Source organism: Eptesicus fuscus, chromosome 3 (genome assembly GCF_027574615.1).
Source record: "Eptesicus fuscus isolate TK198812 chromosome 3, DD_ASM_mEF_20220401, whole genome shotgun sequence".
Classification (NCBI taxonomy): Eukaryota; Metazoa; Chordata; class Mammalia; order Chiroptera; family Vespertilionidae; genus Eptesicus; species Eptesicus fuscus.
The window spans coordinates 33,747,547-33,772,630 of NC_072475.1; the positions used below are offsets into that span (position 1 = coordinate 33,747,547).

The window sequence follows — 25,084 nt, forward strand, 5'->3', positions numbered from 1 at the left end:
TTAGAAACAACACAGTTCCATTTTAATTAAAAGATGTCAGAGATTAAGGATTTTTTCTTCTGTACAGAGATGTGATTAACAGATCAATCATTCTCTATCAGGCACTCTCTTGATGATTCTGTCTTTCTTTGAAAATGATCCCAGTTCTTGTTGGATGTGTCATAGATTCATTGCTATCTTGAGGGTGAAAACTCTGCTCCAGTGACAATTTTTTTAAAAAGCCAACATTTGCCTGAAAACTACTAAAATGATAATAAAGATGAGCAGCTTTATTTATAATATTAGTTTGTTTTTTCATGCTATCCATCACCAAAACATCTTGAATCCTACAAACAACATCGTTTTTAATAGCACTATTAGGATATTAGAACTATTGGAAATACACATCTATGAACAAAGCACTCATTATCCTAATTCACATAAAAAGAAAATGTTTATATTTATTGTATATTACTTAAGATAAATTCCTTTGCACATATTCAGAAATAGGAACTTTTAAAAAAGCATGCACATAAAATAAGTTAGATTGTATTTATTATGTATTTTTTTACTTGATAATAGATTGCAAACATCTCTATATGGCAATAAATCTAAGAAACTCTTATAAATTTCAAGGCTGCATATAGTGATGTAACAATTATTTGTTGGACATTTATGCTATTTTCATTTTAATTTTTAAATCGTGCCATACGATAATACACACATATACACATGCACGTGCGCACACGCACGTGCGCACGCACACACACACACACATACACACACACAAAAGCATGTATGCCTACATAAAGCCTTGTGGGCTTATATCCTTGATATAAATTTCTATAGGTAAATTGATGGGGTTCAGAATCATACACACTTTTTTTACATTTAAAAAAATATATAATTTTAGACATACAGAGATATGTCTAAAATAATATGGAGATTTCCTCACATCCCTTTCTTCCTTTAATGATGACATCAAGCATATCCATAGTACAATGATCAAAACCAGAAAACTACATTGGTGTGACACAGACCTTAAATGAATCTCACCAGTTTTCTCTGCAATATCTTTTTTTTCTGTATCAGTTTCCCATATTGCATTTACTTGTTATTCCTCTTGAGTCTCTGCCAATCTGTGAAAGACCTGCAGTCTTTTCTTGTCTTTCATGATTTTTGACACTTTTGAAGAATACCAGACAGTTGTTTTCTAGAATTATCCTCAATTTAGGTTTGTATGATGTTTTCCTATGATTCAAATGCAGTTATGCATTTTTGTGGAGAATGCGAGGGAAGTCACATCACATCCTTTGCAGTGCACAGCACCGAGGGTTTGGCAATGTTATATGTCTCTTGGATGGTCACATTTCTACCTTGAATACGTGGATAAGGTGGTGTCTGCTGGGTTTCTCCACTGTAAAGTTGCTGTATTTCCCTTTGTAATTAATAAGTACCTTGGGAGAGATACTTTGAGACTATACAAATGTCCTGTTTGTCCTCACTTTTGCCCACTAATTTTAGTATCCATGAATGAATCTTGTCTGCAGCAATTTTTACTGTGGCATTAGCTTGATGGTAATATTTTTATTTCCTTTCTCTCTATATTGACACTACACATTTTTTAAAATTTAGCTTACTGTTGAAAGTATGCACATTTTAAATGATTTGTTTTTATTTTTAATTATGGAATATTTAAAAAGTGAAATTTCAGAAAATAATCAAATTATGTATATCATCTCTTATAGGTACTATGGAATGGAGACAATGTGCTTTTCTTTATAAAAAAAAATATATTTTATTGATTTTTCACAGAGAGGAAGAGAGAGGGATAGAGAGTTAGAAACATCGATGAGAGAGAAACATCAATCAGCTTCCTCCTGCATACCCCCCACTGTGGATGTGCCCGCAACCAATATACATGCCCTTGACCGGAATCGAACCTGGGACCTTTCAGTCCACAGGCCGATGCTCTATCCATGGAGCCAAACCAGTTTCAGCACAATGTGCTTTTCTTAAGGAGCTTACAGTAGAAGGAAGATACAGGCCTGTGAATAGTAATATCATTGTCTGAATGCTGTAATTGGCATCTTCCAATTATCATCAATTCAGAAAATAGGCAGTGATCATCACATTTTTTAAAAGGGGAACATAACTAGACTTTGTAAAAAAAAATTGATAATTGTCAGGTGTTAAAGACAAGAGTTCTCATTTTGGATGGGCTTTCAGAGGTGAAAGGGGGGAAGGTGTTAGCAGAAGTAATGAGCAGAGAAACACACAGCACATAATTTAAAATGGGTTCTTGTAGTTCTGGAGGTCAGAGTCTGAAATCAAGGTGTCAGCAAAGCCAGGCTCCCTCTGACAATGCTAAGAATGGATCTAGCTTCTGGTAGGTCTTTGGTTTGTGGCAGCATAACTCCAATTTTCTAATGTTTTGTTCCTGTGTGAATGTGTATCTCTCTGTATAACTTCCTTTTTATAAGGACACCCGTCATCTTGGTTTAGGAGCCCATCCTACTCCAGGAAGACCTACTGGACAAGTGTCGAATGGTGTCTATAATTTTGTTTACAACAACGTAATTAGAACGATGAAAGGAACTATGAAAGGTATATTCATGTGTTGAATTTAACAGACTAAAGTTAAGTATTAGTTTTATTATGATGGTAATAATATGATTTCCCCCCCTGAAATTGTCTTTAAGTTGATTTCTCCTATACATAAAGAGAAAGCAGATACATTAAAAACTGATAGCTCTTACTCCTACACCTTGCTTTCCAGGCAGTTTGAAAACGATCATTATATTCTCAGCACAAAGCAAAGCTTAGCAAATGCTCAGTGTCTTAATGTGATTATTAATACCACATTGCAGATGTAACATGACTAGACCACTGGATTGCTTTACTATATCTATTCCATTTTTAGTTTAACTATTGGCCTATTTGTTAATGCTAAGGGAAATAACTTTAAACTCATTTGGTCTTCTTTTACCTTAGAGTAAGAATGAAAAGTGATATTCATCTCATTTATTCACAGGAGGATTATAAAGTGTCATGACAGTTTTTTCTTTCTGGAAAAATAGTTTTGGAATTTAAATAAAATGCAGTGCTTTTGAGCATATTAAGATGAGAAATACAAATGTGCCATTTATTAATTATAAATTACTGGTGATATATTTTAGAAATTCTGTAAGTAGCTCCATTTAAAAAATAAATAAATGGACAAAGTATATGAATTTATTTTGGGGAACAAAATGTCATTACTAAAGGTGTATTTTCTCATATATTGAACTCATAAATAGTTTGGAAAGTCCTTTGCAAATTTATCAAAATGTCATCTTCAGGTACTGGTTTGGAAAATTAGTAACTGCTGGAGTGTGTGACTGTTGAAAGGAGTCACTATGTGCAGGGGCCTATCAGTTTTTAACTTCTGGCCTAAAGCAAAGATGTTAATCATGAGTGTTGAGATAGAAAATGTCAGAAGTTTTTAGCGTACAAATAAAGGCTAAAAGTTGTACTGTGAACTCCAATATACAAAGAGAAAACGCAGTACTCCAAAAGTACTCAAATAAATTACAACAGTGAGAACTGACATAGACAGCCAACAGCTTTATGGTATACTGGTAGCCCACACGCAGTAGGCTGCCCGATGCTTCCGTGGGTGCTGTGCTGCTTCTACGGGAGCCCTGCGGCTTCCATGGGAGGCAGAAGCGAGTGTGGGCACCGGGCAGGAGCCACACTGCTTCTGTGGGAGGCGGGCCTGCAGTCTCCTCTATGGGCCTGCGCTCTGCTGTGGAAGCTACGGGCTGGGCCCCATGTCCCTCAGAGGTCCTCCATGGCCGGGCGTTGCCATGGCGACGAAGCAAGCGTCCCACCCTGGCTGCTCTGTGCCCGCTGCCCAGAGGCCCTCCATTGCCACGGCGATGAAGCAATCATTCCACCAGGCTGCTCATGCTGCCCACTCTCAGTGGCAGCCCCCCCCCCCCAGGACTGGGGGACTCCGGCGAGGCTGAGGGGACTGGGCACTGCCATCTTGTGGCTATGGGTGCTGCCATCTTTGTGACGGAGTGATGGTTAATTTGCATATTACCTTATTATTATGTAGGATAATGGCTGACTTAATTTTATGCTTATAAGACAATTTGCCTTGGCTTTTAATTACTATAGAGTGTCTGAAGGATGGTGTATTTTTAGCCCACACTTCACACCTTTACCATTCATTCTTAAATATGTATGTGGCCATTAATATGTTTGGATCAGTATAATTTTCCTCCCCTGACAAAATTCTGAGTAAGTGGAAGAAGTAGCATAAAATATCTCATGAAATGATACAGGATTAGATCATTAACCTTAACGTGGTTAACTACATTGGAAGAGAGGAGACCTAGAAACAAAATGACTCCATGCTTCACTGTACATGTAACAATATTTCTCCTGCCGTCTTGCATTTGGTTCTTCGTTCAGTTTCCCACACTTTCACATACAGTTTATTCATTCACTCCTCTCCATGATGCAGATGAAATAGGTAAGAAATCTCATTTGAGACATGAGGAAACTGAGTCTCTGCTATTTTTAGTTCCTGACCAAGGGCAAATACAGGCCAATGCTTGAAAAACCTGTATTTGGGTCTTCTAAAGGTCAGTCCTAAACTAAAAAGCATTGTAGACAAAATGTTTTAAATGCAAAATAAGGACTTAGAGCTTAGTGGAGTTCAAAAAAATAAAGAAATCATTTAGTTGTAGTCATGAAGCTATACTGGTCTTTAAGGTTATAGCAGAATGACACTTGGGTTTTCTATGCTACCAGAGAGATTAGAGAAATTTTCAAATGTTATTAGTCTATACCTGTTAGATAGTTGGTGGAAGCAATTATAGTAGATGAAGACTGGCCTAAATGCATGAGGGACTCGACCTGATGATACAGAAGTCCTTTGAAAGGTGAAGACTGAGTCCTGGCTGAATTTTCAATGTCTAATAGTCTCTGTGCTTCATCAGTCCTATTGGGATGCTGGTAATACCTCTTGGATAGAGGGATTAAATGAAGGAAGCACATGTAAATTGCCTAAGAGAGGCCTGATACACTTATGATGTAGTTCTTCCCTCTCTCTCCTCTCAGACACTTCTTTATTATTTTAGCCTGGGTTACTTCCATGAGGCCTAGTTATTATTTACCTCATTACCATAGTTTAGTATTTTATAGTTTTATCCTCAAGTTTAAGTACCTATTTGTCTGTACCTCTTTCAACCATATTGTTTTATTCCCCTCGCTGAAAAATACTGATCAATGTCACTTTGTAACAGCACAAATTATCATGCATTACTCCCTATTTGGGAGACTTTTTAGAAGGAGACAGACCTTTAGAGACTCACTGTAGGTATTGCTGGTTTAAGTTTTGTCAATAAACAATTGATCTCTCAGAGTAAAGGAACTTCGAATGACTCAGTTGTAATTTTAAGAACCATGACAAGGGAGCTGGTTTGTGATCTATAAAGGTTGGCTTTTTAAAGAACCAAATGGAGGTTTTAGTAAATTTTACGGGCAATTCAAAGATTTACATGATCAATATCAATTTTTCTCTCTCATGAATAACGTAGAATAATTGCTCATCATTAGAGTGCATTGTCTTGATACTGTGAAATGTATCCCTGAGTAATTAAGCAAACTTTATTTCTGAAAGTTAAAACAGTGAAACATATCTCCAAAGACAGTGATTTCAGTTTGAGCACAACTCATTTAGTCATTACTCTAGCAATAACTAGGTACCGTACTAGTTAACATGTGTTGCAACCCTTAATATATTGTGAGTGTTCATGTCATCCACATGGAGTAATATAACATCATCCCATTTGCTATGATAGAATCCTTGTGTATTTATTCTGAAAGCAGTAGCAGAGTCTTCCGGCAAATGTTAAGAAAAGAGGCATTCAAATAGAGCCTGTTTACTCCATTTGAAATACTGGTCTTGTATGTCAAGGTGGCCTACCTATTGATCATGATTTTTGCAGTAATACTAAAATACAAAATTTTTCATAAAAGAGAGGTAGTGTTAAGAATGATGCCAAGTATTTTACCTACATTATTAGATTTATTACTTAGAATAATTCTGTAAGCTTAGTTGTATTACCTTATTTTATACACTATGAAGCTGGGGCTTGGAGAGAATAAAGATCTTGTTACGTTCATGCAACTAACATTTCTTTCATTTTCTGGAGTAATAAGAAGTGAATGAAAAATGTACACAATAAAATAAAAAAAATTATTTGGCAGATTTCAGTAAGTGATGAAAGAAAATATAAGAACAATCAACAGTAGAATGGTCTTACCTGAAATAATATTTTGCATATGATTTAGTGGTCATTGTATCAAGGATATTTATTGAGCGCTTATTATTTACCAAACATAATGCATTCGCCTTATGCCTTATTCTCCCAATTTTACAGATGAGGAAACTGAGGCTTAGGGAGTTTAAATAATTTACCCAAGGTTACAAAGGCTTAACTGGTAAAGACAAGATATGAGCCAATATCTGGATGACTTTAAAGTCTGTGCACTTAATTGATATGTTATCTCATGGGTTGAAGAGGAAGCTCTGCAGGTTAAAAAATTAGTGTTAAATTTTGAACATATTTATTTAAAGCTATAGGAAAATGTAAAGAAATAAAAAACATCCTTTCAGAATTGAATGGATGACTCTGTATCTACACTAAAAAACAAACAAACAAACAAAAAACATTACTGAGCCTGGCTGGTGTGGTTCAGTGGTTGAGCTTTGACCCATGGACTAGGAGGTCAAGGTTCAATTCCTGATCAGGGCACATGCCTGAGTTGCTGGATCCACAGTAATGGGCCTGCAGGAAGCAACAGATTGATGATTCTCTCTCATCATTGATGTTTCTATTTCTCTCTTCCTCTCCCTTCCTCTCTGAAATCAATCCTATATAATAAAAGGGTAACATGCAAATTGTCTCCTCGACTGGGAGTTTGACCAGAGTTTGACCAGGGGGTGGGGCCGGCTGGCCAACCTCCCACGTCTCCTCCCCCTGGCCAGCCTGGCCAGATCACACCTGTGCATGAATTCGTGCACTGGGCCTCTAGTAAAAACATAATAAAAAAGAAAACAAAAACAAACAAACAAACACACTGAGGAGTGAATAAGGACAAGAGTATATTAAAGATTGGTGCCCAATAACTATTAGAGTAGCTTTTAAAATGTATAGCATAAACAAAACAAAACAAAAAAATGTATAGCATAAACAACTTTCCTAACCCCCTCCCCCATAATATGTGGTAAATAATACATGTTGAGAAAATTTAGAGTTGTAGTTGGGATAAAGCATATGTTCATAAATTTGGAAACAATGATTCAGACTAAGCTGGGTTTTCTGTCTCCTATGAATCTGTAATGAATGGTAATAATAGAGATTTGAGATCTATTTTCATTGTTACAAAAAAAAACAACACAAAATTTTCCAAGGTTTTTGCATGATGAGTTTATTCAGGTTAACTACATTTCTTTGTGGTTTTTGTTTATTTTTTTGTTTTTTTTTTTTTTTTCCCCTCAATTCCATCAACCAGGTAGTAGTAGTATTTTCCCTATGCAGGCCAGCATTGATTGGCAGCTATATGCCTTTAATTTATAAAATACATTTATTATTAATAATGAGTTTGTTAGTCATAATAGCATGAAGTTTTAGATTTAGTATATAGGAAGTGAGAAGCAATAAAAGGGAAGAAATCCTTGTTGATTAAATGTTAGAAAATAATTGCACTAATGTCCATGTGGGCTCTTCTTAAAAAAATATTTTTATCCAAACATGGATGAATGTAAGTATAATATTCTTTTTTTTTCTTTTTTGATCTTCAAAGTAGTTGATTTTTAAGATGCCAGAATCCCAGGCTCATTACATTGCACATACATCTCTCAATTGACCAGCCTGATCAAGAACTGATAATTTTAGTACATCTAGGAGCTTTGAGTTGCAGATGTAAACCAAGGAATTTACTAGAACAAATAAACAAAAACAGCTCTTAGAAGTCCCTCAGTAGAAGAACTCATCTGAAAATCAAACTGTAGGTAAATAAGAAAAAGTGGTTATAAGTAGGGAATGTATCATGTTACCCTGTACTTTATTTAAAATTGATTAAGGTATTACATATGTGTCCTTATCCCCACATTGCCCCCCTCCCTGCTCATGCCCTCATCCCCTGGTGTCTGTGTCCATTGGTTATGCTTATATGCATGCATACAAGTCCTTTGGTTGATCTCTCCCCCTTGCCCCCACCTTCCCCTACCTTTCCTCTGAGGTTTGAGCATCTGATCAATGCTTCTCAGTTTCTGGATCTGTTTTTGTTTATCAGTTTATACCCTGTACTTTTAACCAACTTTTTATTCTTGATGACTGCTTACACTTGATTTGCTACCATTTACTGATGGCAGGAACCAAGCTAGATATCTTATAAATATCTAGTTTATTGTTCTATAGGACATTTGAGGTTTGTAAATACATTAAATATGTTATGTAGCCCAGCTGGTGTGGCTCAGTGGTTGCGTGTCAACCTATGAACCAAGAGGTCACTGTTCGATTCCCAGTCAGGGCACATGCCAGGGTTGCAGGTTCAGCCCCCAGTGTGGGGTGTGCAGGAGGCAGCCAATCAATGATTCTCTCTCATCATTGATGTTTCTATCTCTCTCTCCCTCTCCCTCTCTGAAGTCAATACAAAAAATATTTTTCCCTATCCGGTTTGGCTTAATGGATAGAGCATCAGTCTGTGGACTGAAAGGTCCCAGGTTCAATTCTGGTCAAGGGCACATGCCCAAGTTGTGGGCTTGACCCCCAATAGGGGCAGGAGGCAGCCAATCAATGATTCTCTATAATCATTGATGTTTCTATCTCCCTTTCCCTTCCTCTCTGAAATCAATAAAAATATATAAAAATAAAAATTAAAAATAATTTTATGTGATTTGTGCAAGATTACATTGCTTGGGACTGAACCCAAGCTTGCCTGATGGTCCCTTCTGTTATGCTGTTTTTAAATGGACTATACTAAAATATGTAGCAATGGTACCATGGCATACTACTTAGCAACAAAAAAGTAACTCATTAATGATACACTCAAGTTGAATGAAATTTAAGAGTATTATATTGAGTGAGAAAAAAAAAGCCCATCCTAAATGATTACACACTATATGATTCCATTTATATAACATTCTTGAAATGAAAAATTATAGAAATTGGGAACAAGTTAATGGTTTATAGGGTTAGGGAAGGAGTGTCTGTGGGAGGGGACAAGAGGGAAATGGATGTGGTTACAAAAGAGCAACACAAGGGCTTTTTGTGGTGATGGAATTATTCTGTTTTCTTAATTTGGTGGTGAATACATGAACCTACACATGTGATAAAAGTGTATAGAACTATATGTACACACTAGTCCCATCCACATAGGCACATGCACACATACACACACACACACACATACACGTACATGAATGCACATGCAGACATATAGGTAAATTGAGGAAATCTGCATAAGGTCAGTGAATTGTATCATTGCAAATATCTATCATAGTATAGTTTTTCAAGATGTTACCATTGGGGGAAAGTAGGTAAAGAACACAGGGGATTTCTGCAATAGTTCTTTCAACTGCCTGTGAATCTGCAATTATCTGAAAGAAGTTTAATTTTTAGAATTGTAATAGTGGGGAAATGGAAAGGGAAACCTTCAATGAGCTTTGAAGCCTGCTGATCTTTCTTGCTTTCTGCTCAGCCAGAGAGCTGGGGTAGGGATGCCTTTGACAGATTGTAGAATCTGAGGAGGCTAACAGGCACATCAACAGGACTGGATATTAACCAGGTCCAGATGGAAACTGGAACAAACAACAAGGCCTGGCAATGGGGACAGAATCATATCTGTTCTAAATCAGTACAGCTTCCAGGTGAAGAACTTTAGCCAGTCTACCTTTCTTGGGCCCTGACAGTGGCCATTCAGCGCCAATAATTACTAAAATATAGAGAATACACCTGCTGTCTTTTCCAGATAATATAAAATTTATATCTTTTTAATAATAAAGGTAGTATGTTAAACATACAACTGATTTTATGTATATACGTTTAGTGTATTTCTTACAAAGTTACATACTGGAAAATGTATTTACTTCAAGTAAGATTTTTATTGGGAAGATGTAGTCACTGAATACTGGAACTATTAAGTAAATGTCCATTCTAAGACTCAAGAATGCCTAAATGTTCACTGCATAGCTCAACATACTCCAAACAACCAGTTGTCATGCTTTCTTATAATTATTCATATTCATGTTTATCGTCTATCTCAACATTGAGTCCTACTGTTGTGGAATAATTCTTCCTTGTTTGTCTGTAAAGTCTCTTCTTCCTTTTACCCTGGACCACATGTCTAATATGATACTACTCAAATAGTGTTGCTTAATCGATGTGGGTTGAAATAATTTAAAAGTGAATGGTAGGGAGAAAAAGTTTGGTGACATAGCATATATAACTCTACTGAGTAGTATTGAATTTTCAGGGAAAGTAAAGGCTACAGAATCAGGACCAAAGGACCTGTTACTCATAGAAATTATAGTTCCTTGGAGCTAGATGCTGGAATATATTTCTGACATTCAGCCTTGTCCAGAAACACACAAAATTTAAGCCTTTTTTTTGCATGTAATTCCATGCATCTCATATTTCTTTTATATGCTTTTATTGCTTCATTTTCACTTGCCTTGATTTATTAAGAAATTTATCATTTTTATTCAAGTTGCCTATACATTATTAAGGAGAGTTGTTTTGACTTCCTTAGCAATATTTTTTTAAACCAGGACAGTTTCTTCACAGATGGACAGAAATATTGCCCAGAGACCACCATATACATTTGAAAACTATATAACCAACATATGTATCTTATACATTCTGAACATCTACACTTCAAAAACATCTCTTAATATAGATAAAAATGTAGGTATATAAATATTTAAGTCCATGGCAAAAAGGGCTACTATAATAGACTATCCCATCCTATATAATAAAAGGCTAATATGCAAATCAACCAAACAGTGGAACCACTGGTCACTATGATACACACTGAACACCAGGGGACAGATGCTCAATGCAGGAGCTGCCCCCTGGTGGTCAGCGCACTCCCACAGGGGGAGTACCGCTCAGCCAGAAGCCAGGCTCACAGCTGGCGAGCGCAGAGGCGGTGGTGGGAGCCTCTTCTGCCTCCATGGCAGTGCTAAGGATGTCCTACTGCTGGCTTAGGGGAACCGGCCTAAGCCATCAGTCGGACATCCCCCAAGGGCTCCCGGACTGCGAGAGAGCACAGACTGGCCTGAGGGACCCCTCCCCCCTACCCTGAGTGCCCAAATTCATGCACTGGGCCTCTATTTATTAATAAGAGAGACAGTGTATGGTAACCATTCACATAAGTTCCTAACAATTATCTCTTCATTATATATTAATGTCCACATTTGGTAAGTACAGAAATCAAACTTTGGAAAAATTAAGTAGTTGATTGAAAGTCACACAAAAATACTTGCTTAAGATGGGGTTATATCTGATGGCTTACTCGAATGCCTGCTCATTCTGTGACATCACATTGCTATTTTTAGACACACACACACACACAAACACACACACACACACACACACACACACAGAAAGAAGAAAGATCTGGTGTGATATAATTTTATTTTCAGTTACCAACAGTTCCTGGTGCATTTAAAAAGTTTGTTCAGTTTTGTAAGTGGGATTATATATGTAATGTCCTTAATTTGACCCACATCTTGTGATATGTGGAACAATTATACCAGCTGTTGAAACAGTTCTGCGTTGAAAACCATACATCTAGTCAACATGAGAGCCACATGCCTCTAATGTGACAAGAAGAGTTCATTCTCACAAGATCTCTAATATAATTATCCAATGAACATAAGCTAAATGCCTACTGCTTATCAGTACTTGTTCTATATGCTGGGGAACTAAGATGTATATGATATGGTTCCTGCTCTTAAGGTACTCACAGATTAGTAGGAGGCATATCTGAGAAATAATAACTACACAGAGCAACTAGCAGTAGAGGTAATAGAAAAGGGCATTGGTTGTACGAAGAAGGGAGAGCTTATATTTGCCTAGTTATTATGAAGTCATGGAAAAACTAGGGCAAGCTTCAACAAAGGAGGTGATGGATGCTTGGCCTGTGAATTGAAGGAGTAGTAGGAATCATCAGGTGGACAAAGGCTGGGGTTCTTTCCAAACAGAAAGATTCATGCCATGGGATTACAGTAGTTCATTGTTGCAGTAGAGATTATAGAATAAACAAGTTTAGAAAGTGTTGAAAGATGAGGCTTAGGAAGGTGTGTTGGGGCCAGATATTAAATGAACTTGTATACTAGTCAAGGGGTTTAGTCTTCATTCTCCTGATGTCTAATTTTTTTTCTTTTCTTGCCAGGAGAGTAATGTAGTCAGATATGGATTTCAAAATGATTGCTTTAGCAACATTTTTAGAAAAGTTTGGAAAACCTGAAAACAGAGTGCTAGTTGGGGTGCCACAGAGCTACTCTAGGTGAGTAATATTGGGGCCTTCAGTTAAGGCATTGACAGTGGGAATTAAGAGAGGATCAGATATTAGAGAAATTTAGGAGGATGTGTTGCTTTGTAACATGTTGAAGTTGAAGAGTATATAATAACTGGGTGGTCCCATTAACTAAGATACAGAATATACTAAGTGGAGCAGGATTCATTTGGGAATTGAATACGTTTGGTTTAAGTATGTTGTTGAGTTTGAGAATACTCTGGAAACTCATTCTGTCAGCACATAGATTTCCATTCTGCTGTGTTATTCAGCCTAAATGCAAAAAGAGTGCAATTAGATTTTAGAAGCTATCCAGGGTTGATGAAAAACAAGTAGATGGGCTGATTGAGATTTTTGATGAGTGAAAAATGTGATTCACCTGGTGTAGTAACAAAAGAGAACAAGAAGAAATTGATCAGCAGAAAATACACAGATGAAGGAATTAAAGTTTCCAGAAAGAATAAGGGAATGAAAAAAGCGGAAAATAGTTCAAAGACATTACAGGTAGAAAAATGCTGAGTCATATGGTATTTTATAGGTTAGGGTTATAAGACTGGGTTGCTGAAATGATTTGGGGATAAATGTTACTACAAGAGAAAAGAGAGAAAAAACAACAAATGAGAAACTAGGATATTGGATAGGTTATCTCCATGTATTGAAATCTATCAAAATTATCACAGGAGTTAAGTTGGAGAGGGAGTCTGCAGGATGAGTGTTTTTTGTTTTTTTTCTTGAATATAGAGGAATGATATGAAGATCAGTAGAAGAAATGGTGAGGGGGAACAGTAAAGGGTAGTATAATAAAATATGTTGGCCTTGAGGAGAAAAAGTTTTTCAAGAATGGACTTAGTATATTCTTCAAATTGAAGCCAGAAGCCAGGAAAATTCCTGAGCTAGTACCAGTGTCTGATTTTGTAATTGCTACAACATAAGAAAGCAACTTTATGAGTACCATCACTAGACACTTACCATGGATGAATGATATATGGAACCCTGCTCTATGTCCTAAACATTATAACGTGTTTTATGATGGACGTTCTTTGGAAAGTTCATGGTGAGGGAACAATTAATTATGATTGGGAGAAGTGAGAGAATGTTCTGCAATTAGTGCTTAAAAGGAGGATTGTGTTTTGGCTGGAGGAAAAAGGAAGGAGTCAAAAATATTTTGGAATAGCAAATATTTTGAGGCTCGAGTTTGAAAAGATGAGCATGAAAATACTTTTTGCTTGGGAAATCATGTTTCCTTTTTCTTTTTTTTTCCTTAGGGAATGATGTTTGTGCTAATTTATTTAGGTTTCTTAGTAATATATTGCTTATTGGTAAAGTAATTTTTATAACGGTAATTTAGTGTTATTTGAAGAAGAAGATGCCATTTTAAGGATGATCAGAAAAATACTTTTAGTATAAATCATCACTGTCATAGTTCTAGAAAATCCTAAAAATAAAAGCAAAGGAGAAAAGGTATTAGGGTAATCTTTGGATTAATTCTAATTGCAATCATCAGTTTTAAAGATAGTGTTCTCTGTATTTTTAAGGTGGCAAATTTAAAAAAGTATAAATTACTAAATTCATTTTAAATTCTAATTCTCAGAATGTCAAGATGGATCAAGGTCATGGTTCTTGTGTTTTCTCAATAATAGCATTTTATGATAATGATGAAATTCCAGACTACATTTGGAATGTATTAATGGCAATTAATCGAAGGAGAGCAAGTTTGTTGACAATCCAGTCAGACCTCTGTCATTTGGTCTATGTAAAGAAGCTGAAGTATGCCGAAACCGGTTTGGCTCAGTGGATAGAGCGTCGGCCTGCGGACTCAAGGGTCCCGGGTTCGATTCCGGTCAGGGGCATGTACCTTGGTTGCGGGCACATCCCCAGTAGGGGGTGTGCAAGAGGCAGCTGATCGATGTTTCTCTCTCATCGATGTTTCTAACTCTCTATCCCTCTCTCTTCCTCTCTGTGGAAAATCAATAAAATATATTTAAAAAAAAAAAAAAAAAAAAAAAAAAAAAAAAGAAGCTGAAGTAACTTTGAGGATTGAAAAATATGACATTATTTGTTTCAATTTTTGGTTTGGAATGTTCTTTGACCTGATATATATGCATATATATGTATATAAATGTATCAAATGTATGTATATATGTATTTATATAAACATATTTATACATACTTATATGTAAACATATTTATATGTATTTATAAATGTGTGTAAACCATATATAATACATATTAAATATACCATCTACATACATATTAAATATATATTTTATAGATCTGATATATATATATATATGTATATATATATATATATATATATTGTATATACACACACACACACACACACACACACACACACACACACACGTACAAATAATAGAAGGTCAAACAATGTTTTGGACCAAAACTGAAACAAATGCACATTTCTGGTTCCAGCTTAAGCAGTTTCAAGGTTTGGAATTAGAATTTGAGGCTTGGGAAACTGGGTCACATTTTCTTTCTGCTGCAGGCTGCATTTAAAAAAACAACCCCCTAGAATAATTCATCTTAAAGATTGCCCATTTGCTTCATGTTAAAGCAGTATTTTTCAAGGAAATAATGTTTACCAGTAGGGATTTTAGCTACATATTTTTATTTGAAGTTTGCTAGGCTATCAACTATGTGATGACAGAATTGACTGTTAACTTTGTGTATGTTCAGACTACCCTGTCTTCAGAATATATGTAGCATTTTCTATTCTTTGAGATGAGATAACCAGAGGTTGGTTTACATGCTGAGCACTATATTTCTAATATCATAAGGAAATAGAAGCATGAAATGTTTGCTTCAAGCCAAGGTAACAAAATGACTTTATGGTCAGTGTTTGGATCTGAGAGAAGAATAGATGAAGATTGCTATTTTGATGGGTAATAATTGACTCTTAGCTGTTCTCACTCTTCGAAAGGCATGGATGAATTTGCACTGATGCTTCCTTGCTGTCACTCTAAATAATATATTTCTGTGGCTCAAGCTGTTATCAGTAATGGTAAGCAGGTATTTTTGTGACAGTCAGTCCTCTGGAGCCCTCATGATGAATCTGTCCTTGGCCACTCCAGGCCTCTCTGGCTGATGTACTTGAGGTTTGCATCTCTGCTTTCCCTGCCTCTTAGGGGCTCAATCTTTCTGGAACTGTTTTTATGAGAAACTCCCTGGATAAGAAGCATTTGAATACTCTGATTAAGTGCTTGGGCTCTGGACTCAGACTGCCAGTAACGACCTACTTGATGTATGATCAGGGCAAGTTATTTAAGCTCTCTGCACCAGCTTCCTAAATTGAAAATGGAAATATTAACAGACAGGAACTAACCTCCCAGGGACATTGTCAACTTGAATGAGCAGGCATGTAATGACCTCAGTATAAAGCTAATAAGTGCTCCACCAATGCTTAATATTGTACTTACTATGATGTTTGGGAATTCATTTAACTACTCTAATCAACCTCCTTATTTCTAAAACAAAACAAAACAAAACAAACAAACAAACAAAAAACTATTTGCAAAGTATTCTGAGATCTGCGAAATGAATTTACTAAGAGTTGAAAGATGGTATAAACCCTATTTAGTAGGGACATGAACTGTAAAGTTTGAGAACTGATTTGAACCTGATTGTGCCATGTACTCAGGTTTGTCTGTGGGCAGTTAACCTCTCTTTGCTCTGTTTTTCATTTTCAAAATGGTGATAACAATAGTAATATTCACCTCACAGGGTTTTGACAGGGTTAGTGTATATACACCATTTACACAGTTAATTGATGGGAGAGTGTATATACACCATTTACACAGTTAATTCAAGAAATGGTAACCGTTGTCATTATTAATATTATTTTGAAATATTTAATTAAATAATTCCATTTTTGAAGTCATCCCTGCCAACCTATAAAACAATACCTACTACTATGTATGCCATGATTTTCCGTACCTAAGAACTCAAGTCTTTTAAATTGCTGCCCGAGGTATCAATGAAATATATACTAGAACGTCATAGATGTTGAAACCTGAGGTTCATATCAAATTTAGATAGCTCTCTAGTTGAAGAAATTCACCAAAACTATTGTGATTTAAGTAGTTTTCTCCAGCATGAGAGAATATTTAGAGACTTTTATTAAATTGTCATCTTGTATAAATTGGCTACCTTTGCAACCGTTGACAGAGATTAAAGCTGTGCATTTCATTGTAGGACATTCTGTATACAGCATGCATTTTTATGGTTACTTTTACAAAAATAAATTTAAATATTCCTTCCATTTGGTATTAATATGTAGCTGGCATGTATTTATAAATGATGTATAAGTAGCTATTTTTTCTCCTTTAAAAATACAGAGATTTCATTTTATTTCCTTGTTTTTCATTTATCACTTTGTGTTCTCTCAGTAGTAGAAATGATCTTTCCTACACATTCCAAGCACACACCCCCCCCTCTATTTCCCCTCTGCATGAATTTAATACTGATTAATGCACTGTGTGTTTGAAAACACCATGTTTAGTGAGTGCTGGTGTTATCTTTCAGAAAATAGAGCTGAAATTTCCCCAGATACCACTGAGCTTTCCTTAGCCTGTCACCACCCTCACCCTGAGGATGTGGACTTGACTTTAAGTGGGGAAACCTCCCAGTGGCAGGCAGTAACCATTGCTGAGACATGTAACAGGTAAAGAATTAGAGAAAAGACTAGATTTGATAACTTAGAGGTAGTAACTCAAAATATGATTTTTCTCCCCATTTTCATGGTAATAGAAATATTACTGACAATTTCAAGTTAATCACTTCCTTTGAGCAAATATTTTATGCCTATTCAACCTCAGATTCTATTCATACAATTAATACACAAGTAATTCCCTTGACACAATTAATAGGATCAAATAAAATAATGTGTATGAAGGCATATGGTAAACTGGAAAGTTGAGAAGGGTATGTCGAGGAGTATGCTTTGTACTTTGCAAATGTTTTCTAACTTAATAATCTTTTACAACTCTATGAGATGCATATTATCACCATTTTGCAGATGAAGAAACAGAGGCTAAGAATACATAATAATAAGTGGCTGTAGTGTTTGATTTCTACCAAGCTCCAGCTGATTCCAAAGCCAGTAGTTTTTTTAATAATTTATCACAATGTGCCAATATAAGATATTATTATTATTACTTAATTTTATATATTAAGAGTACTTCATTTTAGTCAGTGTGTTAAAATTCAAACCTACTAAATGAGAAAATAATTCAGAGTAATTATTAATTTTAAAAAAAGATTGCTTTTGAAGACACAATAGTGTCTTTTTAAATAGAGCATTTTTCTAGTGCCATTAAGATGTAATTTGATTTTCAGAGACTTAATTTATATACAAATTTCCAGAAACGTGTTTTAGCCAGACTGATGTGTCCCTATAGTGCCTTTTCACTTTGAGCTCAGGTAACAGATGAAGCACATTTGACAAAAATGAATGTGAAGGTTAAAAGTCAGAATTTACATAGTGTACTTTCCATGTCTTCATGATAGAGTAAATCTGAAATGTACCTGGTTAATATGATATAAAAGATGTTTAATGCTGCAATTTACTTATAGGCCATTAGATTTCCACATGTCTGAGCTTTGAAGAACTTAGACCAAACAAAAAGATATTTATAATGTCCAAAGAACTAAATTTTTAAAATGTGCTAAAGAGGTCCCTTTAGATACTTGAGCTCATGTGATACCCAGTTTAGAGCATATTGGAAGTAATGGTCACCGAATCAGGTTAATTTTTGTTTCTTTGTTTTAAAACTATATTTTGAGAATTTATATGAAGTAAGTATTCATGGAGAAGATATTTGAAATTTGAGATTTGTATGTAGTTTAATTGTATATATTCATTTCAATTTAGTATTTTAGTATGATCTTAGTTAAGGTCATAACTAAGCTATTGTAAAACTTAATCAAATAAACAATGGAATGTTATTCCAAAAGCCTTTAGAAGTAAATAATCCTTGTCTCACAATTGATGATTCAGAAGATATTGTTTTTAATAAAGTTCTTTTGCATTGCAGATAATATATTATTTCATATTGATAGAACTTAATTTGCATTGCCATTTTAATCCTCTATGTCCAAGGATGGTGCCTGCTGAGTCATACCATGATGTTAGCCTTCATTATTAGACCATCTAAGGGCCCTTCTCTTTAATAATGGAAACTCATTTAATACTGCATAGTTTGCGTTACATAAAAGATAATTACAGGATACCTAATAGTAGCTCCGGTTGAAAATCAATTTATGTAAGTTGCTCCCAATATTACAATAGACACAAAATGAGGCTTATTGGTAATTACTAATTATGAGATAAAAATCATTAAAAATTCTGGAAACAAGAGGAGAACAGATTTGAATCATTTTTTATGTATGGTTAAGACATATTCCCAAGTTTTATGAGCTATGTGGGTTGAGGTTACTAATAACTTAGGAAAATTAAGTGCTAAACATATTTTAAATGCATCAACAATTTGAAGTGTCCTAAACATTATAATAAAAATATTCCCACAGTTCCTACCCAAATAATATTGCTGGGTGGTTTTTGAGGCTTTATGTTAATAGGATCATTGTCATCCTTCAACCTTTGCATAGAACCTAGGACTGCCGGGTAGATATCAAATCTAAAGACAAGGGTATATTAGGACTCACCCTCAGAGATAGGTTGGAAGTCATTGATAAGACAGGAAGACAGCTGTGCCTGGTAAAACCCAAATCCAGAAAACTTAGTAAATCAACCAAAAAGTATAATAAAGATTGGGTAATTTTGGGTAACTTAGAAGCAGGGACTAGGACTTTCTGTAGATACTATGTCAAAAGATTAGCATGATGGGAGTGTTTAATGTGAGCATGGACTCATTGTTTAATTTTCTTTAACCTTAGATGTGATTATATATTAAAATCAAATTACTACTCTTCTCACTTGATTGAGAGGATCAGAACTTAAACTTTTGCGGTGTATTTGTGTGGAGGGGTTGGGGAGTAGACACAAGTACCACAGGCAGCTCTAGTGTCAGTTACCCGATTTTCCTAAATGATAATTGACTCTTGATAATGTTTTAGAGAATAAAATGCAAACTTCCATGTATTTATAAAATTATTTTATTTTGGAAGAATTCATATTTACATTAAACTGTAACAAAAGTAAAATACTTAAATATTAATATGTAAGAAGGGAGTTAAATCATGGGCTCATATAACTGTACATGCATACTTTTTTGGAGGGTGTTTTGAAATGTGTGTGAGATGTAAGATAATTCTTCACTCGGCAGGATTGTTCTTGAATGCAAAACATCTAGCCATTAAATTTCAGTAAATCAATTAGTTCTGTAAGAAAGGTCTAAAATCAAATATAATGGTAGGGAAAGTAATAATAAGACATGCTGGTGTCTAAAATGCCTGATATTATGGGTGTTCTGAAGTTTATATGTAAAAATGTATGTGTTTGAGTTGTAGACCTAGACCAAGTCTGAGTGAGATACTGGTGGCCATGTATCTTGACTTTTCAAAGCCCTTTTATTCAAATATTTAATTGATGCTATATGATATAGCACATGTGAACATGCTTTATAAACTGTTTAAGGCAACTACAAATGTTAGCAATTTTATTATGGAGATTTTCTTAAATACTGACACAATCATTTGTTAATGGCTCCTGAGAAGGCAGTGGAATCCTCTTAATCCATTTGTTCTCCAGGGGTAGTAAGTTTAAGTAAGCTTAGACAAAGTTAATGATTCATTAGGCTTTGAATTTTGCCCTCTGAAAACAATACTAGTTTCTGAGGACTTTGTATTCCTCTGAGTGTTATCTGCCTGGGCAGCAGATAGTGACTTAAAGGTCATTTACTTTTTTTTTTTAATCTTAACAATGCACTGGAATCAAAGAATTATAGTTATTTAGAGAGCATTTTAATTATTTCAGTCATTAAAATAATACGATTGAACACTAAACATATGCCAGATACTATGTTATTAAAGATATTTAGGCAAATCACATGGTCTGCTTCTTACTTTAACTGGATATGTAGGAAGACTAATTGCCTTTCTCTACTAGTTAAAAATTAAGCATCCAGTCTGTTTTAAACATTCCTTACTGTCAGTGCTCAAAATTAGTCTTCAAAAATCTCATGAAAAAAAATCACTAATTTCTGAAGTAAACTTTTGTTGCTGTCCTTTCTCTCCCTAAAATGATGTCAGAGAGAATATTTGGGAAGATGTCATGAATGAGATGGGCAAAAGTTGAAATTCTCCATTTCAGCATCCTGTTGTCTCATTTAATCCCTGTACCTTCTACTTGGGTATGCCAATTATTTATGATTGACATCTGTAGCTGGTGCAATTTATATCCTGCTCAGACTGACTGCCTTGGCCCCAGTTGGCTCCAAGAAAGCCAGATCCTGGTTTCTGCCCTGATTCACTTTCAACTTTGGGTTTTTCTATATTATTCTGGTGGACCAGATAGCAGGCCTGCTGGTTCTCTCCTCACTATCTTGGTCATGTGGGATTGTGCTTGCAACACAGAAAAAGCAAAGCCAAGAAAGAACCTCTCTGACTATTTCTGTCTCCAAGGTTATGAGATTTAGCTATGTTTTGGAACAGTATGGGATAGCCCATGAGATGGCTTCCTTATAGCTACTAAAGTACTGGTGGAGCTTGCAGTTGTACACACCCCAAACTGCTCATAATGTTACTCTCACTTACCTGATATTCCACCCTATCTGTCAAATAAATATCTGAGAAAGTTGAGAAATACATCTGCTGCAATGATTCTTCTACTTTCCTTCTTCTTTCCCAATAGTCTCTGGGGCCGAAAAAAGAGAGCAGGATTTAGTCCTATACCTTTTTTCCGTTGGCCCTGCCAAGTCTAACCCTCCTTGGGCTAAAGGAGGAGTCAACATAATTTTGAAAATTATTTCTCAAGACAATGGCCTGGTTTGCAAGGCCGGATTGTGCTGAAAAATCCTAGTTTGAATTTCAAAAGCTTAATTTTATCTTGTTTTCTTTTTCTTTTTTCAGTCCATCTGTTACCTAATTCTCCAATTCTAACTTGCCCCATTCAACTAGAAACCTCAGGAGATCTATAATAAAAAAACAAACAAACAAACAAAAAACTTGTTCTTAAATCTGTACACTAGAAAAGAACTTCAATAATTTTAAAATTAAATTCCTAGTAAACCAGGCATTTTTAATACAGTGGTGGAGAGGATAGACATGATTTCCACTCTCATTCTGTTTGTAGAGAATGGGCACAAAATCTATATATATATAAAAGCCTAAGTGACTGAATGACCAAACGACTGGTTGATCAGTCCACTCGTCACCTGGACACTATGATGCTCACTGACCACCAGGGGGCAGATGCTCAACGCAGGAGGTGCCCCCTGGTGGTTAGTGTGCTCCCACAGCCAATCACCCGTGGCCCCTTCTCTCCCCCCCCCCCCCCCCACACACACACTGGCTGTCTGGCCCTGATCCCTTGCCAGGCCGAGGGACCGCACCTGTGTATGAATTCATGCACTGGGCCTCTAGTAAATAAATACATAAAAATAAAGTAGAATTTGTGTTTAAAAAATAAGTAAACAGAATGTTAAACAAGAGAATAGTGTGAGGTTTGAAGAAATTGAAATTGGGTGATTTTTTTGTGTTTTTTGTTTTTGTTTATATTTGAAAAAACGGAGATTTTGAACACCTCAAGTAGCAATCATTGAGTTACTGGCAGAGTGAGGAATGGAGGCAAGACTCCAGAGTCCTCACTGAGCGAACCCATGTCAACCTGTAGGTGACAGTTCAAAAATGGAATAACAGTTCTGGCATAAGACTGGCTTTTATGGAAATATTATGGTATAAAATATTCACAAGTCCTCTGCTTCAATTAAACTGGACTTTTCACAACCTTCATCATGACTTACATATGCCATACCTTTGTGCTTTTGGTTTGTCATTCCTGAAATTTCATCTGCTTTCACTTTCAGGCTTTATAATATTTTTTCCAACTCAGATACGTCCTAATTCATAAGTCCAGCTCTGATTACCACACCTAGAAATAAGCTCTCAGCTCTTGATATTACCTTATGTGGCATTGTTCACATATTGCCTGAATTATTGTTTGGTTTCCCCTTGAATTAAAACCTAATTGTGGTCTGAAAATTACATACTGTAAATTTATGTAGTGCTTTGCTCACAGTTATCAGTAAATATTTGGTGAATGAATACATGATGTAATGAGGCCCATGATCCTTTATTCCATAGTAATTCCTAGTACGTAAATGGCTCAATGACTTTATAATCTAATTTAATTAATGAAGGGCATAATTTCTGCTTGTTTACAGCAACATTGAATGCATGAAAGAATAAAAGCACAGTGAAGCACAAACATAGGTATGTGACTAATTTTGTATATAAGCAGATCAGAGCAAAGTGTAGTTAGTGAAGAGAGCCAAAGGCAGAAAGGCTTGAGTTTAAACCATTTTGAAGTATGGGATGAACAGATTTGGTGCCTTAGGGAAAGTGCCTTAGGAGAAGCTGTAGAAATTACAGAAGTTGTAGAAGGGAGGACATAAGTTCTGTGTAGAGTATATTAAGTTGATATGCTTGACTGAAATATTAGCTGGGGAATGTAGGGGATGGGTGTGTGGAAGCTTTGAAGCATGCAATTAGAAATCTTAATTATATTCAAGGGATAATTGGGAGCCATTGTTGGCTTGTGAGAAGGGGAACTTGAAATAACATTTAGGGAATACTCCTACTCCTGTCCTTTGCTCATGCTGTTTTCCCATCTGGAAGATTTCTTTTCCTTTCTTCCCACCTCTTTTTAGCCCATTTTCCTCCAGGGATTAGTTCAAGTTCCTTCATCTCTGACGCTTTTCTGATTATTCTAGTCAATGATATCTCTCTCTTTCTCTCTCTCTCTCTCTCTCTCTCTCTCTCTCTTTTCCTCTCTCTCCTTCCCCCCTCCCTCCCTCCATCTTTCTACACCCTTTACATTTATTGCATTCACTACAAAATTAGCATCATTCTTAATTCTTCATTTTTAATTCCTAATTGACTCCTTAAAACTCCTTAAAACTCCTTTAAGGAGTCAATTAGGAATTAAAAATGAAGAATTTGTCTTATTATATGGCCTTATTCAGTAGTTCAGATGTTCTTGTGTCCATCATATAGAAAAGAAGATCTCTACAGTCAGGGATTGCATATTACGTTCTTATATATTCCCCCTAGCATTGATTTGGGTTTGTGGGTGTTTAATTCATATCTTTAACTTGAAGTGGGAGAACCTATTACTCAAGTATCAACTTAGAAATAAAGTTTAGGGTTAGAAGAGACCTTCGAGGCCTCTCAAGAGCTTGTGTTGGAATGAAATATGAAATCAGTGCCCATGTTTGTAGTGATTTTTGACCCTCAGTGGTGCTCTCTAGCTTGATCAGATGCTAGCTTTACTGTACCTGGTTCTGAGGGTATAGTTCTTCCCCCCAAATTGAAACAAAATGAAGTAACAACAATCATTTCCTCTAGGCAAAATGTTTGTACTATTGAACATTTTTGAACAAGAGTTACTGTTTTCTAATGATAATTGAAATATGAGTTAAATTCCCATTTGTTAATGGACTTTAGTTATGTGAAAGCCAAGATTGTGAAGCACAATGTGATATTTCTTAAGTGAATAAAAATTAATTTTATTGCAAACTGTGGATTTACTATATCAGAAATTAGTAGAACATTTAGTTTTCTGGTAGCAATAATAAATAAAAATCAATGTATCACTTATGATGTAGCAGTGTGGCAGCATAGGATTTACCTTATATTAATTGCTAGGGAGAGGAAATTTTCATTTGAAATCAATATTTTGTTAATACCATTAGTATTTAAAGAAAGATATTGTTTTTATATTAACATGGTAGACATCATTACATCATTTACTTAAATAGTCATTGTCTTTTCAGGTATACAGAAGTAAATTATACATCTTATTTAGCAGCTACCACTTCTCTGTACATGATAGAAATCCATTTTTACTTAAATTGTTTTTATAAAGCAATGATATGTGTCCCTCATCCCAGTTTGCACCGTCTCCAGTCAGGGACACCTCGAGGGATGTCCAACTGCCCATTTAGGCCTGATTCTGGTAATCCTCTCACAATCCAGGACTGCTGGCTCCCAACTGCTTGCCTGCCTGCCTTCCTGATTGCCCCTAACTGCTTCTGCTTGCCAGCCTGATCACCCCCTAACCACTCCCCTGCCAGCCTGATTGATGCCTAACTGCTCCCCTGCCAGCCTGATTGCCCCTAACTGCCCTCCCATTCAGGCCTGGTCACCTAACTGCCCTCCCCTGCAGTCCTGGTCACCCTAACTGCCCTCCCCTGCAGGCCTGGGTCCCCCCAAACTGCCCTTCCCTGCAGGCCCGGTTGCCCCCATCTTCCCTCCTCTGCTGGCCTGGTCACCCCTAACTGCCCTCCCATGCAGGCTTGATCACCCCCAACTGCCCTCCCCTGCT

At 35.9% G+C, this 25,084-nt stretch overlaps 1 protein-coding gene across 6 annotated transcripts in view; it reads left to right on the forward strand.

The window, feature by feature from the left end:
• NLGN1 (neuroligin 1) overlaps positions 1-25,084 on the forward strand; it is a 698,104-nt gene that overhangs the window by 61,062 nt on the left and 611,958 nt on the right. The gene's annotated exons all lie outside the window — the stretch shown is intronic.